The 18483-nt window shown below is 40.6% G+C and overlaps 1 protein-coding gene across 2 annotated transcripts in view; it reads left to right on the top strand.

The window, feature by feature from the left end:
- Nucleotides 1-18483, top strand: part of PRKAR1B (protein kinase cAMP-dependent type I regulatory subunit beta) — a 93824-nt gene that overhangs the window by 33707 nt on the left and 41634 nt on the right. The window lies entirely within an intron of this gene.

Below are 18483 nucleotides of genomic sequence, written 5' to 3'. Positions count from 1 at the left end.
ACGTTTCTAGGGAGTTTGCAGGATTGCTGGTTTATGCATTTTCTTTTACAGCCTACACAGTTGGAGATAATTCAGAATCTCACTGTTTAAGAGTAAGCCAAGTATCTAAAATCTTGTGACCATATTTAGGGATGGATGAAATGTTTTGGTTAAAATAGCTCACACTCCCCTACACATGCCCGTGTTTCTGTCCGGCCTTCAGACCGGTGAAAGGAAGAAACAGGAGACCTCAGACATTTCCTTTGCCTTTCTTGTCATCCACCAGCTGGGTGCTAATGATCTCACGCTGCTTATTCCAGTACCCAAACATCTGCCTTCCCTCTGGACTTGGTTGAATCACCCAGTGCTTTTACCAGTTACTGTGTTCATCCACAGCTCTGTTTTGGTTTAATCATCCCATTAGTTGAAGCTGAAGAAACACTTTGTGGCATGTGGCACTGGTTTGTTCTGCATCTCATCCAGCACGATGATGGGCTGGGCCAAGTGGGGCTGTCTCCTCTCAAGGGTGGAAGAATGAGGGGGAAATTCAGGAGTTATGGGAATGATAGCATTATTTGGTGTTTACACCTTTTTTCTTGCTGCCCCACCGGTGCTGACCTTTTCCAATTACTGTCATTCCCTGTCCATCCGGCATGTTTGTCTGGATAAAGGCTGTCTGCATCTCTGGTGGGAATGTGCAAAATACAGAGAGGGCTAGAGCAGTGTAAAAATAACATTTATTAGCAGACAGATTACAGGCTAAAGAAGGATGTTTGGGGGAACTGCAAGAAAGGCAGTCCCAGCTACATCTGTAATAATGAAATTCTTACAGTAGTCTCAGACAATCTGCTCCCAGTATGTACCAGGACACAAAGCATCACCCATGGCTGTGCCAGGAGCCTGAACTCCACACAGCTCCTGACAGTCAGGCATTCTGCACAGCCCATGCAGTTAGACAGTTTCTCCAGCTCTAATTGGCATCTAGAGGATGCTCTAAAAACCCCCTAAAGAGGGTAAAACGGAGCAGGCTTTGGCTCTGGGAGGTGGATTCTGAAAGCCACCAGTGGCAGAATGGGGAGATTGTTTTTGAAGAACGAGATGTCTCATTCCTGACCCCGTCACCTTCCGTGCGAGCCGGGGGAGAGCACTGATGCCAATGCAATAGGCATGCTCAGCACATGTCCAAGGCTCTGGTTTGTATCCAGTGATACTAAAGGTTGTTTATAAAGGCAAGACGTTATTGTTTTGAGTGTTTGGCACTGCCTCTCAACTTTTAAAAAGCTGAGAGGAACAAATCTGATGAGGTTTCCAGCTATTTTGTCTCGGTTACAAGAGCAGGCTGCAGAAATCACTGTGTCTTCTCTGACAGTGATCCTGCACTTGTTTTACTCTTCGTAGCCCTGCTAGGAAACATCTTTTTACTTGTCCTTGGAAATACAATCTGAAAGGGTTCTCTTGAATCAGTTCAGCCATCTGATACTGTAGAAAACCAAGTCATCTAGCCTAAATGAAGATGTTTTTGTTTTCTTCAATTTATTGGGCTGCAGTTGTTGGAAAGCTGCTCCACAACACTACTGTTCCCATGGCAAGAGAGTATCTCACTTCCAGACTAAATGTTTATATGTGTTGATTTTTCATGGCTTCATTGTCCATTAGTTAAAGTGACTCTTTTTCAACTCTGCTGTTCACCCTTACCCTTGCCTCTCATGTCTATGTACTTATAAATTAAAATGGTATCTGTTCTTTACTTACTTTACTGATGTAAATGATTCACACTCTTTTCTTCTTTTATAAAGATAGGCTCTCCATTGCCCTTATTGCCCCAGAATACTTTTTTTCTGCATCATTTTCGAGCCAAGTGCATCTTGTTTCTTTGTTCCTTAGTTGATTAGAATTGTGCACAGCATTGAAATGAGATAATTTACAGAAGTGCTTTTTACAATGGAATTAACACTTCCTTGCTCACTTGAAAGTGACCCAGTTTATACTGATAAAGGGTGGGTTTGCCTTTTTCCCAGCCAGGGGTAAGCCAGTGGCTTACGGTTATCCAGTGGTTTAATGAATTCAGATTAAAGTAGAAATTGTTGCTGTAACTTCAACATGCATGGCCTTTCATGTTAGATAGATTACTGAATTTCAATCCAACTTTATTACTTCAGTCATCAAAAGCATCCTCTGTGCAATCCCTCCGAACACAGAATCTCCACTTCTTAGGACTGGGCCTTGAAATATTCTGAATAAAATTACCTCTGGGCTTGTTCTTCCAGTTCCAATATCAGCTGTTGTTAATTTACCTTAAATCATTGCCTTAAACACATAATGGTTCTTCTTCCTAATCAGCTTTCCCATTTTAGCCAGCAGTTTACCTCACAGCACTGAACCTTCTTGCTTGAAGAATTGATTGATTTATCTTGTCTAGAATATCAGTTATCAAATAAAGGCAGAAAGCAGATATTGCAGCGTGTCTCATTTTTCAATTACCTCTCTGACTTTCATTATTCTTGACTCAAAAATTTGTTTTCAAGCCTTGCATTACTGAGTTTGGACTAATGGTGAATCTATAGCTGCCCAGGTTACCTTGGGATGACATCAATCCATAGACATCAAAGATGATAAACAAAGTGACTTTTAGTTCAGTCTTTTCTGGTTGATTATTAAAATGTCAGACATCCATGATGCAGCCCTGATTTCACATCAGGAAAAATATACCCTCCTGAGCCTTTCATGATAAGAATTTCAGATTGTGGGATGTCTGACAAATTTAGTTTTCAACTGCAAGAAAATGAACAACTTGGCTGTCTCCCCCTCGAAATGCTGTTGAAATAGGCAGTATATTTACAAATTTCCATTTCTAAATAAAACAAATGAAACTGAATGACATTTATGCTTTTCCTTTTTTTTTCTCCCAGCAGGTCACTGAGTCACTACTTCTCTTAAAATCTCTTCCAAAACTTTCCTCGTTATTTCCTCATAGTTTTGCATGCTGTGAAATAATTACCATATAAAATGTTCCAGCATGTAAATGAGTTCACCATATAAAATATATATGGTATTACATTAAGAATTCATAGTGGGATTTTCATAGTAGCCAAAAGAACTCAATTTTTAAGGGAATTTTTTGGGCACTATTTCAAAGAGAAAGTGACATTAAATGTAAATATTCTGAGTATTGTAATTGTTATCACTGTTCACTGATAGTCCTTTCTAGAGCATCCTCACAGGGGTAAATAGTTTGCCAGAAAAAAGATCTGCATATTCTGGACACAGATTCTGCTCAAAGGAGACAACAGTCTTTTGCTGAGCTTTTCAAAGTTGTGCTTATTAACTGAGTCTATTTTGGCATCGTATTTTTCCTGAACAGGACTGTTCTGAAATTATCAGTTCTTCTGAAAACCCATAAATGTGGATTTTTTGGCTTTTAATTTTGAAAATCCTGGCTATAAGTTTTATATAGTGGTTCTGTCTGTCGAGAGAACACTTAGCCTGAGATCTCATCTGGATTTAGAAGACAGAGTACAAAGACATTTTGTCTTTTGCTTGTCAGTTTATTATCTTTCATGTTCCAATTTTTGTACAGTTGAAAATCACTTTTCCTTTCTTTGCAAGTTGAGAAATAAATCCTGCTTAAGAGTGCAGCCGTTCTGCCTTTCCTTGAATTACTAAGAACATTAATAAAATTCAATGAAATACACAGTGCTCATATTAATGAGAGTTCAGAGGCTTCTAAAATATTTGGAGCAATAATATTTCATGGATTATTTTGGAGTACTCCTTGTAGAGGTCAACTGTGATATGATCACTGAAACCTGTGGCTATACTGGAGCCTTAGGAAACCTGTGTAAAAATAAACCACATGGCTTTGATAGACCAAAGCAGCCAGCAGGAAATAAGGGCAGAACTATACACCCACTGCTGAACACCAGTGGCATGAGAGAGGCCATTAAAACAAATAATATAAATGAGCCTGAGCTGGCTATAAGACCTGCAAGGTGATTAATGCCTGTGGTGACAAGTTGGAGGCATAGGAGGAGATTAAAGATTAAGTTAAAGGTAAGAGTGCTAACAGGCCTTTTCCTGCCCAGTGCTTCTAATTGCTCTTCCTTCCTGCAAATCCAGTGGCCAGCACTGCCTGCACAGCACCACATTCCTCCAGGAGGCTTGTCAGGCTGGTAGATAAATGAAATAATTTTTTTAGAGCACTTTGTTCTGTCTATTCTTTCTTTTTTCTTTTTGTTATTCTGTCCTTTTCTGCTTTTCTCCTTTATTTCCTTTTTTCCTTTATTCTTTTTAGCCTGTTCTGTTGTCCCCTCTAGGAAAAAACTGAGAAGTCATGTGGGAGCTGTCCCTGTTGGCTTTAGGCAGTGTCCTGTGTTGGGGTGGTAAGTATAGGTTGGTCCAAACCAGCCTCCAGCTGCCCACCCAGGCTGATGCAGTTGGCAGAGGAGAGGCCACCAGGAAGCAGAGGAAAGGACTGCAAATTTCTCTCGCTTGGCTTTCCAAAACAATTGTTCAAAGAACGAGAAAAACCTCGAGTATCAGAAAGCCTGGTCTCCTGAACCACCAAGGCTCAGTTGAAGTGTATCTACTGCCTTATTTGCAGAAGGTTTTAACACTTGACCTGAAAAGTCAACAAAAGAATCACCGTCTCCCATCTTAATAAATTAAGTTCTATCTTCTCTAATCACTTCCTACAAACACACAAAGTCATCTGTTTCCTTTTGGCTTAGATCTTGTATAATGTTTGGAGGAAGAAGGTCTACTTTTGTCAGCACCCCTGTTAAATTTATTTGCTTTTCTAGTTCAAGGAAAAAGCCTGTAACTCTGAAAGTCATCCAGTGCTTTTATTTATTTATTTTGCTAGATTTGATTGATACATCTTTGTTCTGAGCTCATAGAAAATTGACCACAAATACAGTAAAAGTGCTTCTTGTTAAAACACTTCCAGAACATCCAGGTGTTCCCCTCCTGTGCTTGTCTCTCGTGGGAAGAAACTTGACCCTGGATGAAGGTACATTGAATTCAGAAGTGCTCCATCAGAAATCTTTCTGGCTGATAAGTCCAGAGCTTGAAACATATTCAGACTACTTTGCTGCATGTAATTCTGCTGCTTGAGTTATAAGCAAGGGTTCTCAAGCCAAGATGGAAATAGGGCAGTTGGTTTGACTTTCTTTTGTGTCTGAGAAACCTTTACCTGGCTCAGAGGGCACAGAGAGTCACTTGGAGAAGCAGAAATGTCACCCTAAGATATCATCAGTGCTGAATAGATGCTTCTTAACACTGGTCCATAATTGTTCATTGGTTCTTTCTGGCATAATTAAGAAAACACGCTGTAGAAAATGAGGTTGGTGATCATTCTGAAGAATTTGTGTAAATATCTGTAGATATACTTGTGTCTATGAATGTATATATACATATATATTTATTTAATTCATGTTGCATAGGCCACCAAGATTTATTGTCCTTGGTAGTAAATATTGACCTTGGATTTATCTCAGTCAATGTTTACTTCTTAAGCCAATAAATCTTGAGGTTCACCTTAACAGAAGTCAATATCTGCTTAGTGTTCAGCTCCATCATTAATATAAATATTTTAGTGACCTTTGCATGTATTAGTCTATTTTAAAGTCAACTTAGCGTTACAAATCCTATGGCACATCAGCAGTTTATTTTTCAGGTGTTTATTCATGCGAGATTTTTTTTTTAATAACCTCTGATATTACTGCTGAGGTGGTGCAGAAAGCGTGTGGTTGTTTTCTGAGGAGAATCTCAGGAATGTGAGTGCAAGTTGCTGTGTCCAGTGGAGAGGGAGGTGGCCCAGAGCACCCCTGTGTATTTGTGTGGTTCATCACGTATTTACCTACTACCAGGGTAGAAGCATTGCTTTGATTGCTGCCTCTTCTCTGGGCTTTTTTCTTTGTATGAGCAAATCTTTCCGAGATCAAGTGTTTGCTTTTCTGTATCTGTCACTGAGTTTAGGGCTAACAGGGACCTTTAGACCACCTAGTCTGACCTTTTTATCTCCTGCCATCTTTATCTCCTCCATTTAAGAAACACTTTTTGCTGCCTTCTGCCTCCCTTCTCTTTTGACCCTCACCAAGTGAAATTTCTCAGCGGTGTCCTTATTAAAGTTTTTCTTTCTAATTGCATCTGGTTTGGTGTGAAACCATCTCAGTCTAGTTTCCAACTGAAGTGTCCCAAAGGAGCATTGCTTTGCGAATCAGTCTGGGCTGTCACCCCCAAACAGGCACAGACAGGGCCCTTTCCTGCCCCTGTACTTAGGCATGAGCATTGCATCTGAATGTTATCCTGAGCCATTCAGCCGTGGGTGGGGTCTCTCCTGATGTCCTCCCATAAAAGGTGAGATGCAAAGTGGAGTCTAAATGCTTATGACCTCTTCTCACCTCCTCTGGCCACAGGAACAGAGAAGAAGCCTATGATGTGGGTCCACGAAACCCTCCCTTTTAAATAAAGGAGCCTGAAGGCTTCAGGACAGTTACTTAATTCAGGGACTGGTCTCAAAATTTGCCTTGTTATTATTATTATTACTGCACCACAAAGCACATATCTAATACTCCTGATTACAAACCACTTCACCAGCACAGATAAGAGACATGTTCTTCATCCCAGAATGTTCTCACTCCAAATCCCTGATTCTACCACCCCCTTTTCATTAAATTACTCCTTTTATTCCAACTTAGAGTGCTGACTGTTCACATGGATAAAAGCTTGCAGGGTTAAACCCTTTGTGAGCCTATAGAAAATGTTCTGTGCATGTGGAGAGGTTTTTATTATCTGTTATAATGGTGCTGCTACAGTAAATGGTTTAAAAACATTGTGCTATGGAGGCTTCTGATCCCTGTCACATGAAATAGCATAAATGTCAGACCAGGGATTTATACGAATATTCCTTAAAGAGAAGCAAAGACAAGGAATTAGTTGTTCTCTTGTCCTATTTATTCCCTTTAATTGGATTTATTTCTAAGTGGGCTTTGGTATAGAAATTTCTGCCTCATTTCTTTATTGTGTTTTGGAATTTCATATCAATACAGATAAAGCCTGCTTGCCCTACATTAAAAAATATATTTAAACCGGTGGAGATATGTTCCTTAAACAGCAAAATCTTCTATTTTTTCAAAACTATTTTTTAAACCTAACCTAAATCAGTTCTCATCTTACAGACAGGGTAAGGTGCTGGTGTTGAAGCAGTTCACAGTAGCAAATGCAGCCAGAATTCAAGATCCAGAGCAATTATAGCTGCTGATACATCAAGTCTTTGAGGGAAGGAACTGTGAAGCATTTCTTTTCCCAGAGGGATGTGTGTGCTACAGGCCATTTCGTGGCTGGTTCCTGTGAGAGACCTGATAGAGCAAGTACAGCACTTGGCTGGTTTTCGGTGCATGCCTCCAAGTCAGACTGAGGAGCAGCTTACTGTTGTCAACCTTTGATTCATAGAGTTGTGTAAATGGGCAAAAAATTCCTTTCTGTCATGCCAGAGGCCAAATTAAACAGAAATCTGTAAGCTGGGAGGGTAATTTAGTTGGGAGGAAGCAACATGAGTCGTGTGATAATGTACTCCTGCAAGTTTTTTTGCAATTTGTTTTGGGGCTGAGTTTATCCTTCTTTATTTAATGCCATAAAATATAATTCTTTCTGCTGAGAAATTGCTTAAAAATTATACCAGGGTGAAAGCAAACACAGAGTTAGCAGAGCCAAGCAAAGGTGTTTGAAGGTTTGGACTAAAAGTGACCACAAATGTTGGCCTTAATACTGATCCACCAGCCTGCCTGGCGAATTCTTCATGTTCCCTTTCAACCAGGCATTTAAAAAATGTACTGCAGATATGCAGGAAGGCATATACAACACCGCTTTTCCCCCTCTCCCATCCCAGCTATGCTAATGAAAGCCCAGCATAGCTGAGATTTCCAGATCTGCTATCGCTGTGGAGAGATAAAAGTAGACCCGTGCACTGTTACCCTGCAGAATTTAACTCTGGGCACTCGTGATTTTTGTGATGTTTGCAGCAGAATGCGGAAGAAGGAGGTTAGTGCAGCGTTTGCTGGGCAGGTTTTAGAAACACAGTGAACTGCTGGGGAATGAGTGCTGGGAGGTTGGAAGGAGCAGGTGTTGCTGCCAGGGATGTTGCTGGGTCTCTTCAAGATGTCTTTGATGTGCATGGTAATGGTTAGTGAAGGCTCAGAAGGAAAATTAATAAGAAAGATGGAAGGAAGTAATGTAATGGTGTCTGAATTTATTTCCACAGGTATGAAGGAAATGCGCCCTTAGGTCTGTGTTTGTGCATCTATAGATTTGTGCTTTTCATGCTTAAAAAGCTCCCTTTCCTTGGAGCCCTGCAAATGCAGACCACTTAAGAAAACATGCATGTATCCTCTGATCTAATCAATCTCTATTTTCTCCTTCTTTGAATTAGTGGAGCTGTAAAAAATGAAGCCGCTTAATTGCGATAGTTCACTAAAAAAACTCCTACAAAAGAAGTATTTATTGTCTGGGAAAATTTTATCTCTGGTTCGTTTTATTGTAGAAGATTCTATCTCGGAAATGCTGTGAATCACAGATGAAGGGGAGTAATGATGAACTTAAGGAAAACATAAGGAAAATGCGTGGGTGTATGAGTTTGCACATGTCTGTAAGCTATAACAGATATGCAAATAGAAAGCAAGGGCTTGTGGACATGTGGTTTTGTGTCAGATGTGAATTTTATTCATCAGCTCCTTAACACTAGATTTACACACTTTTAAAAACCCATTCTGACTCATTCTAGAGAACCTCTATCAGCTATTTTATAATGATTTCATTTACCGATCCAATTACAAACCAAATTGAATCCTATCCGCTAACGCAGGTTAAAGTGCTTCTATTGTGCGCAGCTGTTTGGTATCTCCAGGTGTGGGAGCTCACAACAAGGGTGGAAATTAATTAAGCAAGATGTGGGAGATGGCTGCAGCCGTGTGTTATGGGCTTGTCAGCCAGAGGAGACGCGTGTCAAACACTGCTTGATTGGTTGCAGCACACGCCGGGTGACTTGGAGCTACAACTCTGCAGAGCCTTGGCTTCGGTCTCTCGTCGCTCCCCAGCTTTTCCAGGAGCACTTTATATCGACACATATATTATCAGAATTACCCCAGGAGTTTCCTGATGTACTAAACTACCTTACATGAACAAAACCCCCTCTAACTGCATTTATTGAGCATCATGTTGCTCTTTAGCATCGTGTTATTCTTTAGCGTCTTTAGCATTCTGGGAGTATTCTGATTTTTATGTTAATGGCAAGGGCCACCAGGCAAGAAGGTTAAAGATTTTAGCCTAATAACTAATAGTTCTAAGTTGCCAGGCAGAGGTGCTGTCTTGTGGCACTCAAACCTTTCTTCTAGGTGCACAAGCTATAGCCATAAAAACAGTCCATAGGAGCAGTAAGTATATGATTCGAAGGAACAATTATAATTATCAAATACAATTTAATTTTCCTGTATTTATAGAAAACTGTTGCAAGTGATTCCTTCACAGAGTGAAAAAAAAAAAATTGAAAAAAAAAAAGAAAATAGATTAATATGTTCATGTCCAAGTTCCACAACCACAGCAGTTTGTGTGTAGACATGCTCTGAATAGGAAAATCGAGTGAATTGTTAGAATAAAACTTTCTCTTGTCAGAAATTTGCTAATCACAGGGGTGCAAGAAAACATAAACATATATAATTTAATTTTCATGAAAGAATGTCCTCTATCTCAATCTGAAAAGCAAAACAGAAAATGCTATTATTGTTGAGGGGGAGGTATTCCTGTTCACTGCATAATGTGAAATGTAAGGTAATGTGTATAGTATGGTTTTGTTCATATCTACTTAGGTACATGTGAAATACAATTTATTATAGTTTATTTTTGAAAATAATGTCCTGTGTTCCTATATGAGAATATCCCTAGGGATATATGTTCCTTGTCCCTGTGTTGAGGGACATCTTCTCCATCATTTACTCCAGGAGATTGCATAATTGTGCATTTCCAATTGCAACCCTCTGGGACCTCTTTAAATCTCAGTTTATACTGCTGTAATTTCAGCTTATACTGCTGTAATTTCAGATAACTTCAGCTGTAGTAACTATGGAATTGGGACACAGTGATCAGAGATCTGTATCAGTGCCATTTGCCCAGGGCTTCTTCAGCTTTATTACCTGATTCCTGAAGTAAAGATGAGTGCATAGTAACTCTCCAGCTTCATTGGGATAGTCCAGAAGAGGGAGCTTGAAAGTAAAGAGTGAAAAGATTTAAAAGTACCAGGAGGGATAAACTGTTCAAATATGACTTTGTTGTGGTCACCCTTTATCACTGGTGGAATTTGCTTCATATTAATAACAACAGAGGCTTGTTTTGGGGATGATAATTATTCTTGTGATGTTGTGTTTCGGTCCCAGGAGAAGACATTTTCTTTCAGTTACTAAGTTAAAATGCTTATTCTTTCAACTATTAAGTTAAAATGCTTATTTTTTCAGTGTGATGTCCTCCATTGCTTTTCCAGAATTTTGAGAAAATGACAAGTAATTGATTGTGGGGAAGATTTAAATCATATACTCATGTGGGACATAAAGGGTCATCCCCCTCTTTAGTCAGCTCAGATACACCAACCTCATTTTGGTGACACCAGGGTTGAATTTGGCCCACTTTGTCTGAAGAGCATGGTTGGTCATTGTGCTAAACCTTCCCTTGGGTCACTTCTACGATGCCAATGCATAAAAATAATATTTTTGACTTCATTACATTGCCCTTTCATGCTTCAAATAGTGATGTATTTGGAGCATTCTCAAAATCAGCATTTTAGTAAAAGTATTCTTGCAGCAATGCTGTGTTCTTACAGCATTTAATCTCTGTAAGTGTCTCTGCATTAGACTCTGGTACCTGCTGGCCAAGGAAAGAGTTCCTAATCACTATATGGTACCTACTAAACCAGAAAGAATCCTGTACAGTCTAGTATGTGTGTTTCTCTGTATCTGTCTGCATATATTTGTACATCATAAGCAAGTAGAAAATGTATTTTATTGATCCAAGTTTCTCTGGGAGTTTTTTTTTGTTTTGCTTGTTTGCTTTTCTTTTGGCATTTAAATTCCTCTCTCATCTTGAATCTTAGTTCCAAGATGAAAATCTTGAGAATGCTCACACAGAGGAAAAAAGAAAAGAAATATGATTAAGTTCAACTGAAATAGTGTTTTCAACAATGCCTTATTTTGATTTTAACTTATTACTAAGAAACGTAACTTTGAAGTAATTTCACAGTGAAAAGTAGATCCTCTGAAGATATCACAGTAGGACAATTGGACAGTTTCAAAACTTTTAAAACATTTTAAATTGGACATGACATCAGCCGTTTTCCACAGGAATATCCAGGTTTTTTGAGCAAATTGCTTTTTTCCCCCCCAAAATCATGTTACCCAATTTCTAATCAAGGCCTCCTGGTATGCACAGGCTCTGCTGATGAGCAGTGCTGTTGGTGATGGGAAGCTGGGCTACAGCCTCTTTGCAGTTATTCATGCAGGAGGGCAGATATTCCTCCATCAGTACACGGAGAGCATATTTTCCGTGCATTATGCATGGGATTTTCTCCAGCTGGCCTCCTGACTCACCCTCCCCTGCCTCCCCCGTGTCTGCGGCTGGGCCCAGGACCACCTCATCCCTCCCACTGGGAGAAGCTCAGTGCCAAGCCCTGGGCTCCCGGCAGGTGGACGGGGCTTCCAGACATCCCTGCTCCGACCTCCCGCTCGAAGCCGGTCTGCGCAGAGTTGGCTGCTCTAACCCAGAGCCTTGCCCAGCTTGGAAACAATCCCCTTCCCTGGGCCCCTCTTCCAGTGTTTGACCACCCTCATAGCAAATTTTTTTTTCTTTATATAGGTTGGTAATTTCCTCTGTCCCAATTTGTGCCTCTTCTCCTAACGGCAATAGGATCTCCCTGACTGTGTTCTCAGAAGACACCAAACACAGCTCTCCCACCTTCTTTGCATCTGCTGTGTGCTCCAGGCCCTGAGCTACTTTGAGCACTCACTGTTTGTCAGTGTGTTTCTTGTATGGGGGAGCCCAAAACTGGCCATGGTACTCCAGGCTGTCCCACAAGGCATGAACAGAGGGAAATAATCCATTCCCTCAGCCAGGGCTTGGCAGTGTGACTTCAATGAAGTGATGCTTCTGAGGGGTGGGAGGACAAGAGGCCAAAGCACTGGGATAGAGAGTGGGATTGGACCTTGTCATTCTTGAGCCACAAGGTTTGGCCCCTTTTTGTACCTCTTGTTGCAGTAATCCATGGCAGATAGTTTTCCAGATGAGGATCCCTGCAGAAACTGTCTCTGAAAGCTGTTGTTAACTTGTGAAGATGATGTGACCCATTGGCACGTAGATGTGTAGAGTCTGTAAAATGAATTGATGCTCTGCTCATGAAGTTGTATTCTGTTCATTGGCTATAATAATTAATTAACCTATAAAAGGACTTCATAAAACAGTAAAAGTGGAAATATTTCACAGAAATAGAAGATGACAGATTTTTATTTCTTTCTGTTTCACGTGTCTGCTAGTTATGTGGACCTGTGACTTAATAAATGTTGTGGAATTAGACATGGACTTTAAATGTTGCCCTGCCATTCACAGTCTTCTCATGTCCAATTTCAAAGACTTATATAGTCATTATGGTAAAATTAATGCATGTCTCAATTGCAATAATAACTAATTGTCAGCCACTGTAATGAAGTAATTAAATATTCTAAATTGTTAATAGCTTTGTAAGCTGCTATAATTAATTTGTTGCTGTCCTAACAGGAAAAGACATTAAGAGAAGCAGATGGGTAATGTTTTTGTTAAGGCTTCTGCACTGACTCTTTCTTAGGTACATGCCTATGACACCACATATTTGGTTATAGCAATTGTAAGCTTGGGGCTGTTGATTTTAAATACCTCTAAAAGGGAATCTTTTATTTTACCTGGGTGCTTTGCCTTTATTCTCAGTAGTCAGTAAATCATATTAATAGTTCTTGGTGGTTTCAGTAGTGTACATCAGCAAGGACTTGCAGCATTCCTAGGAACAAGCAGTATGGATTGAAGCCTTATACTTCCAGAGGGAGCCTTGCAGAGACCCTTGCAATTTATTCTGTGGTAAAGTATCATGTTTATTCCTTCAATAAACAGATGTTTATTGAAGCCAGTTTGGTTTGAATTCTGTGCTCTTCATCCTTACAGAGCAGGGGAAGCTGTTGTTAGAACAATTGCTAGAAAGTTGTTGTCTTTTCAGGAAATGAATCACAAGAAAACCTCAGACATACACAAGAAGACCCCATACAACACCCCCCCCCCCCACTTCAGAAATCTTAAAATAGTACCCAGATAGTACCCAGACACAAGAGCTACAGCTAAAGGAGGGTGGAGTTACTATCAACTCTGTTTACTAAACTTTAAAGGTATGTAAGTAGGAAGGGTTTAAAATGCTTGAATCCTCCTGCTAGGGCAGCCTCACTGCGAGAGAATGTTGCGTGTCTTTTGTTGAATTATGCCAGAACAGCTCCATATCTTTTAAAGCTGTCCTCAACAAACAGGGCTGGCTTTGTTTTGCTGGAGAGATAGCAAAAGAAGAAAAAAACTCTGCACAGCACACACATTGAAGGCTTCCTGAGGCTGCCTGCACAATGAAATTGTTCTGATTGAACTCTTGACAAATTATAACCTGCAGGTATAACGAGGATTTTCCATTTTTGCCTAACACATATACATTTTGCCTCTTCCATTTTTCCTTCCCTGCAATGCATTCAGCACAGCGAGGGCTGGAAAGAAATCTGATTGTGAAACTGATAAATTGTCTTACATAGTTTCCCTATTTTGGCCATTGCCATGGTCTGGTTCTGAAAGTGCTTGGAATTCTCTTTCTCTGGCTTTGTTTTAACAAGCTTCTTCTCAGTTGCCTATTGCCAGTGCTATATTACCCACAGTGCACATCATTTTTTTTCCAACTCCTATTCTACGTCGACTCCAAGCAGCCCCGGTGTAAAAGCAGATGAGATGATTTATTTTTATCACTCACTTTTTCTCGTGAGAAAGAGAAACCCTTGGCCCTGCCCTCTCCACTGGCTTCCTCCTAGCACAGGCATTTGCCTCTTGGCAAATGGGGTCTATAAAATGCTACTGAATTAAATCAGCAAAGTGTTTCATCATATTTATTTTGCAGTCGCTGCAATAGATTTTTTTTTTTCCTGGTCTAAATAGCTGCAGTCTCATTGGTTTGAGTGGGGTTTGCCTTTTTGGCATGAGAAGGGAATTAGTTCAAACTGGCCAGGTGGCCAGGAGTCATCAGAGATGCCAGAGAGCAGAGGATCAGCCCCTGTGATTCCAGGCCTGATCACAGTTGTTTGCAATTCCATGTACACTCATGGAAGACACTCTATGTGTTAAAACTTGCTGCAAGCCTTTGATATCTTTGACCTTTTAAAAAAAGTCTTTTAAATTTTGATATTCCCTAAGAAGACAGCTGGTATTTTTTGATTGAATAGATAGAGATTTCATGTCTAAACGCATTTCTTGGTTTCACTTTGTTGGACTAGTTCACTGCTCCCTGTATGTTCTCTGCTGCTCACAATCTTTTCTTCTGATTTGTTTTTGAATGATACTATTGAAAGGTTACAAGGAATTAAACCTGCAGAAATCCCCCTGGAAAGCATTAGTGATGTCCTGCTAGCATCTCCTTTTGGATCCAAACATGGATATTCTGGTTCATACAGACCCACCTGCAACTACACTTTCCAAGCCAAAAAATTACCCTTGATACCTTTTGATTGGAACAAATATCTGACTCCGAGTGCCACGAGTAACCAGATATAGATCCTCTGGGAGGAGTTAGGGAAGCTGTGAAAAAATTGCAAAGCCTGTCAAAAGCTTTGGCTCTGGAGAGGGTGAGAAAGAGCCCTCCCAGTGCTGATGCTGAGCCTGGGACACGCTGGGTGCAGAGCAGCTCTCTTGCAGTCTCATGAAACAACAGCTTAAATACCAGATCTGGTGCCCTATTTTCTTCATCCATCACCTGAATAAGTCATCTGGAAAGAGGGCAAACGATACATTGTCAACAAAATAAAGAAATCCCTCTGAGCAGTTCTCACTTACAGCACAATCATAAAAATCCTGGCAAGAAATCAAACCATTTCCATATCAGTTGAGCACAAAGGGCTGAGAGCATGGTCGGTGTCAACAGTGCAGGGGCAGGAGACAGAGGCTGCTGTGTTCTTGGTGCTGCAGCTCAGACAGAAGATGAAATCATGGTAGTTCAACATTTGAAGACTTAACTACTGATTTTCTGGCTGGCTTTTTATGCCAGAATAAAACCTGCTTGAAAAAATTTGGTTGTCAGGAATGTGTTTGCATGTGTTTGACCCTAATAATTTAACCTTCAAACCCAAGAAATACAACTACCTACCTTTGCAGAGCTGGAGAAGAGCCTAATTACAGTCTGTGCTTGGTGCTGGGATGGTTGCAGCACTGGATATGTAAGAGCTGTTTTTTGCTGTAATGGCCAGAGAATGATTTTGGATGTCTCATAAACAGGTGCGTGGTACAGGAAAAAACATCAGACCATGTTTTTGGCCTTGGCTGTATTGTTTATGCCTTTAGCAAGTGCCTTAACTTATTCAGGATTTAAAGTTTGCTTTCTCTACATGGTGCAGGCCCAGGACACATGGCTGGAACTGAATATAGAGCATCAGACCTTTATTGGGGAGGTGGAAAATGTGTACAGATTTTGGCTTGAGTCAGGAACAAATTTTTCAGATTTTCAAAGTATTTTGGTATATTGATCCTTGTGACATTTTTGTATTTATTTCAGATGCTGAGGATAAAGACAAAAAGAAAAGTTTCCAAACAGATTCTACACTCAGTCTGAGTTAAATCAAAAGGCAGATTTCATACAGGGAACTTAAGCATTTGGTACTTTAGGAGATGATAATTTCCAGAAGGGTGGTTTTCTTTGGTGGTATTCTGAATGGCCCAGTTATTGGCTGCCAGACTTGTAGGCTGAGAAACTTTGAGGCTGCCTCCTGATCCATATCATTGGAGATCTGAGGATGTTTAATGAATCTCAAATTGAGCATCCAAAAGCAGAAACACTACGACTCATTAATCACTGTGAGAGATCTTAGCCTAACTATATCAATTAAGAACAATAATTCCCTAGTAGGAAAAAACATCATGATGTGTTGTCAGTGACAGGTGTGATATTATTGGTCACTTATATTTATATCAAAGACATGCCTTTGTTTCACTTTGGAGTTGTAAATCAGCAGCACAACTTTGGGTAACTTGTGTGTCTGTGGGTTCCTGTGTACCTCAGACTAATGTTTGATGACATGTCCTTCAAAGGTCTCTTTAAAAATCCAAGTCTTGGTCTAATAAGATTAAGACTTCACTGAAATAAGGTTAGGACTTCACCCCATCATATGTGGGGTGTTAGAATATTTACACCTATATTCTGCTATACAGAAGAGTATTAGTGTAGATCTGCTGCTGCTGCTAATAGACTTTGGGTTCGTTATACTGTCAGCTGAAAGTTTTAGTCTGTGAGTTTTAAAGAGGGTTTTTTTGGATAAAACTAAAAGGTGAAGTATAATTGAAATGTGGAACATTTTGGAGAAGGGTGGAGTGGTATACATAATTTATTGGACACTGTACAGTCAATTGTTAAGTCATAAATAAAGTACAGGATTAAAACAAAGATGAAAGGGTGAAACTGGATAGTTATTTTCTCCATATTTCTATTTAAAAAGATAAGGTTTCCAAGTTTGTTTGAACAGCACATTTTGATTTGGATATTGATATTCACTGTGTTGTACCTATTTTTGGATCTATCACATTGAAGACTTTCTTCTCTGCCACATTTCTTCAGTAAATGTTCTGCAGGCTGCAGGACTCAGAGCTTGGTGAGGTGCCCCAGCACAGCCAAAGGGAAGGCACAGGGAGGCAAAGGAGCCTCTGTCATACTGAATTCCCAGGTCCCAGAGCTGCTGGAAAATGACTTGCCTCATGGACATAAAGTCCCTTGGAGCCTGTTCCAGTTCATCACCTACCAGTGTGGTAGTTTCCCCCATCCCACTGGAATCTCAGCTCCCAGTTCTTCTCGGTGGAGGGCTGGCACAGGGACCAGCTATACCAGGCAGATGATTTCTACCAACAGAGAAGTCCCTTGAACTGGAGAAATGCTGAACCCATCCAAGATCACATAAATGAGTTTAGTGGATTTAAGCATATGGTCCATAGACTTTTCAAAGTAATTTATTATAGGTCTTTACATCGGTGCCCAAAACAAGGTGAGAAAGAGGTTTCTCCTTGATGCCTCAGAATGGGCTTTGTATCTGTGGTGGAGATGTTTCCTGGATGTGAGTAGGAGTAGCATGGAGTGGGCCTGATGAAACAACAGGAGTGAAATACATTGTTTTGTTATATTTAGGTCATGGCTGAGCATCCCTTGCAGGTGCTGCGGAGCCAAGGGAGCTGCCTGGTCTGAAATCTCCCAGTTCTCCTGATGCAGAGCTGTGATACTGAGCAAAAACATCCAGACTGCTCAAGAGGAAAGACATGAGCAATTTGAACTTAGGAGTGAAACATTTCCTAGAACTGAGCCTGAATAAAGTCTGGAACAGTTGAACAGGAAATAAGCTAATAATGGGATTTTACAGTATGCATTTCCCATATAAGGCATTGAAATGTAGCATAGGTTTCATGGGTTTGTTTGCTGATCTTTTGGCTATTTTGATGAAAATTTTGGGTTTCTCCACTGTTCACGTTCTGTCATGGTTGTGAGGACTTTGCTCCATTCCAGGCTGAAGTGTTTCATCTTGCTGCTGTTGTCGGTGGTCCCTGGATGGACCATTCCTAGACCAGGCCAGGGAAGAGACTAGTTAACAATCCCCTCTTGCTGCCTTTTGTTTGTGTTGGGGAGCTATTTCCTTTAGCCCTTGAGGCTGATGCATAGGAAGGGGAAGAGAGGTGGGGAGTGCCCATCTCGATGTGGTTCATGCTTCTGAAAATAAGTTCCCCAAAATCTGATGTGGGGAAAGGAAGCCCTGGCTCCACGAAGCCTGCTGTCTCCCTCAATAAACAAAGGACTGGATTTGGGCAAGTTGCCCGAAGTGTTGGTGCAGGGTGTGTTCCCGTCCCTACTGCTCTGCCTGGCCTTTTAAGGCTATGTGACAGTGTGCTGGAGACATGGCAAGGTGTGTAATTCAGCTGTGATTAATGAGCACGAGGCTCTTCTGCAGCTCCCCTTTTTCTGTAGCATCGCTCAGATTCCCTTCTCACGAGCAACTCGCTGAGATTTTCAGAGTTTGGCCTCTTCTGCACTGCGAGTGCAGTCTCCTGCCAGCTCTTATGCTGCGTTAATTTAGAGCCATCTACCTTTTCAAGTGTGCTCTGTACTGTGGAACAGGTTTTGCTTGTAAATGCGAGGCCAGATGTTCAGAAGAGGAGAGCTCCCGTTTGGGCATCTGG

Source organism: Chiroxiphia lanceolata, chromosome 16 (genome assembly GCF_009829145.1).
Source record: "Chiroxiphia lanceolata isolate bChiLan1 chromosome 16, bChiLan1.pri, whole genome shotgun sequence".
NCBI lineage: Eukaryota > Metazoa > Chordata > Aves > Passeriformes > Pipridae > Chiroxiphia > Chiroxiphia lanceolata.
Note: the sequence above shows the minus strand (reverse complement) of the source record. Positions and strands in the feature narration are given on the sequence as shown.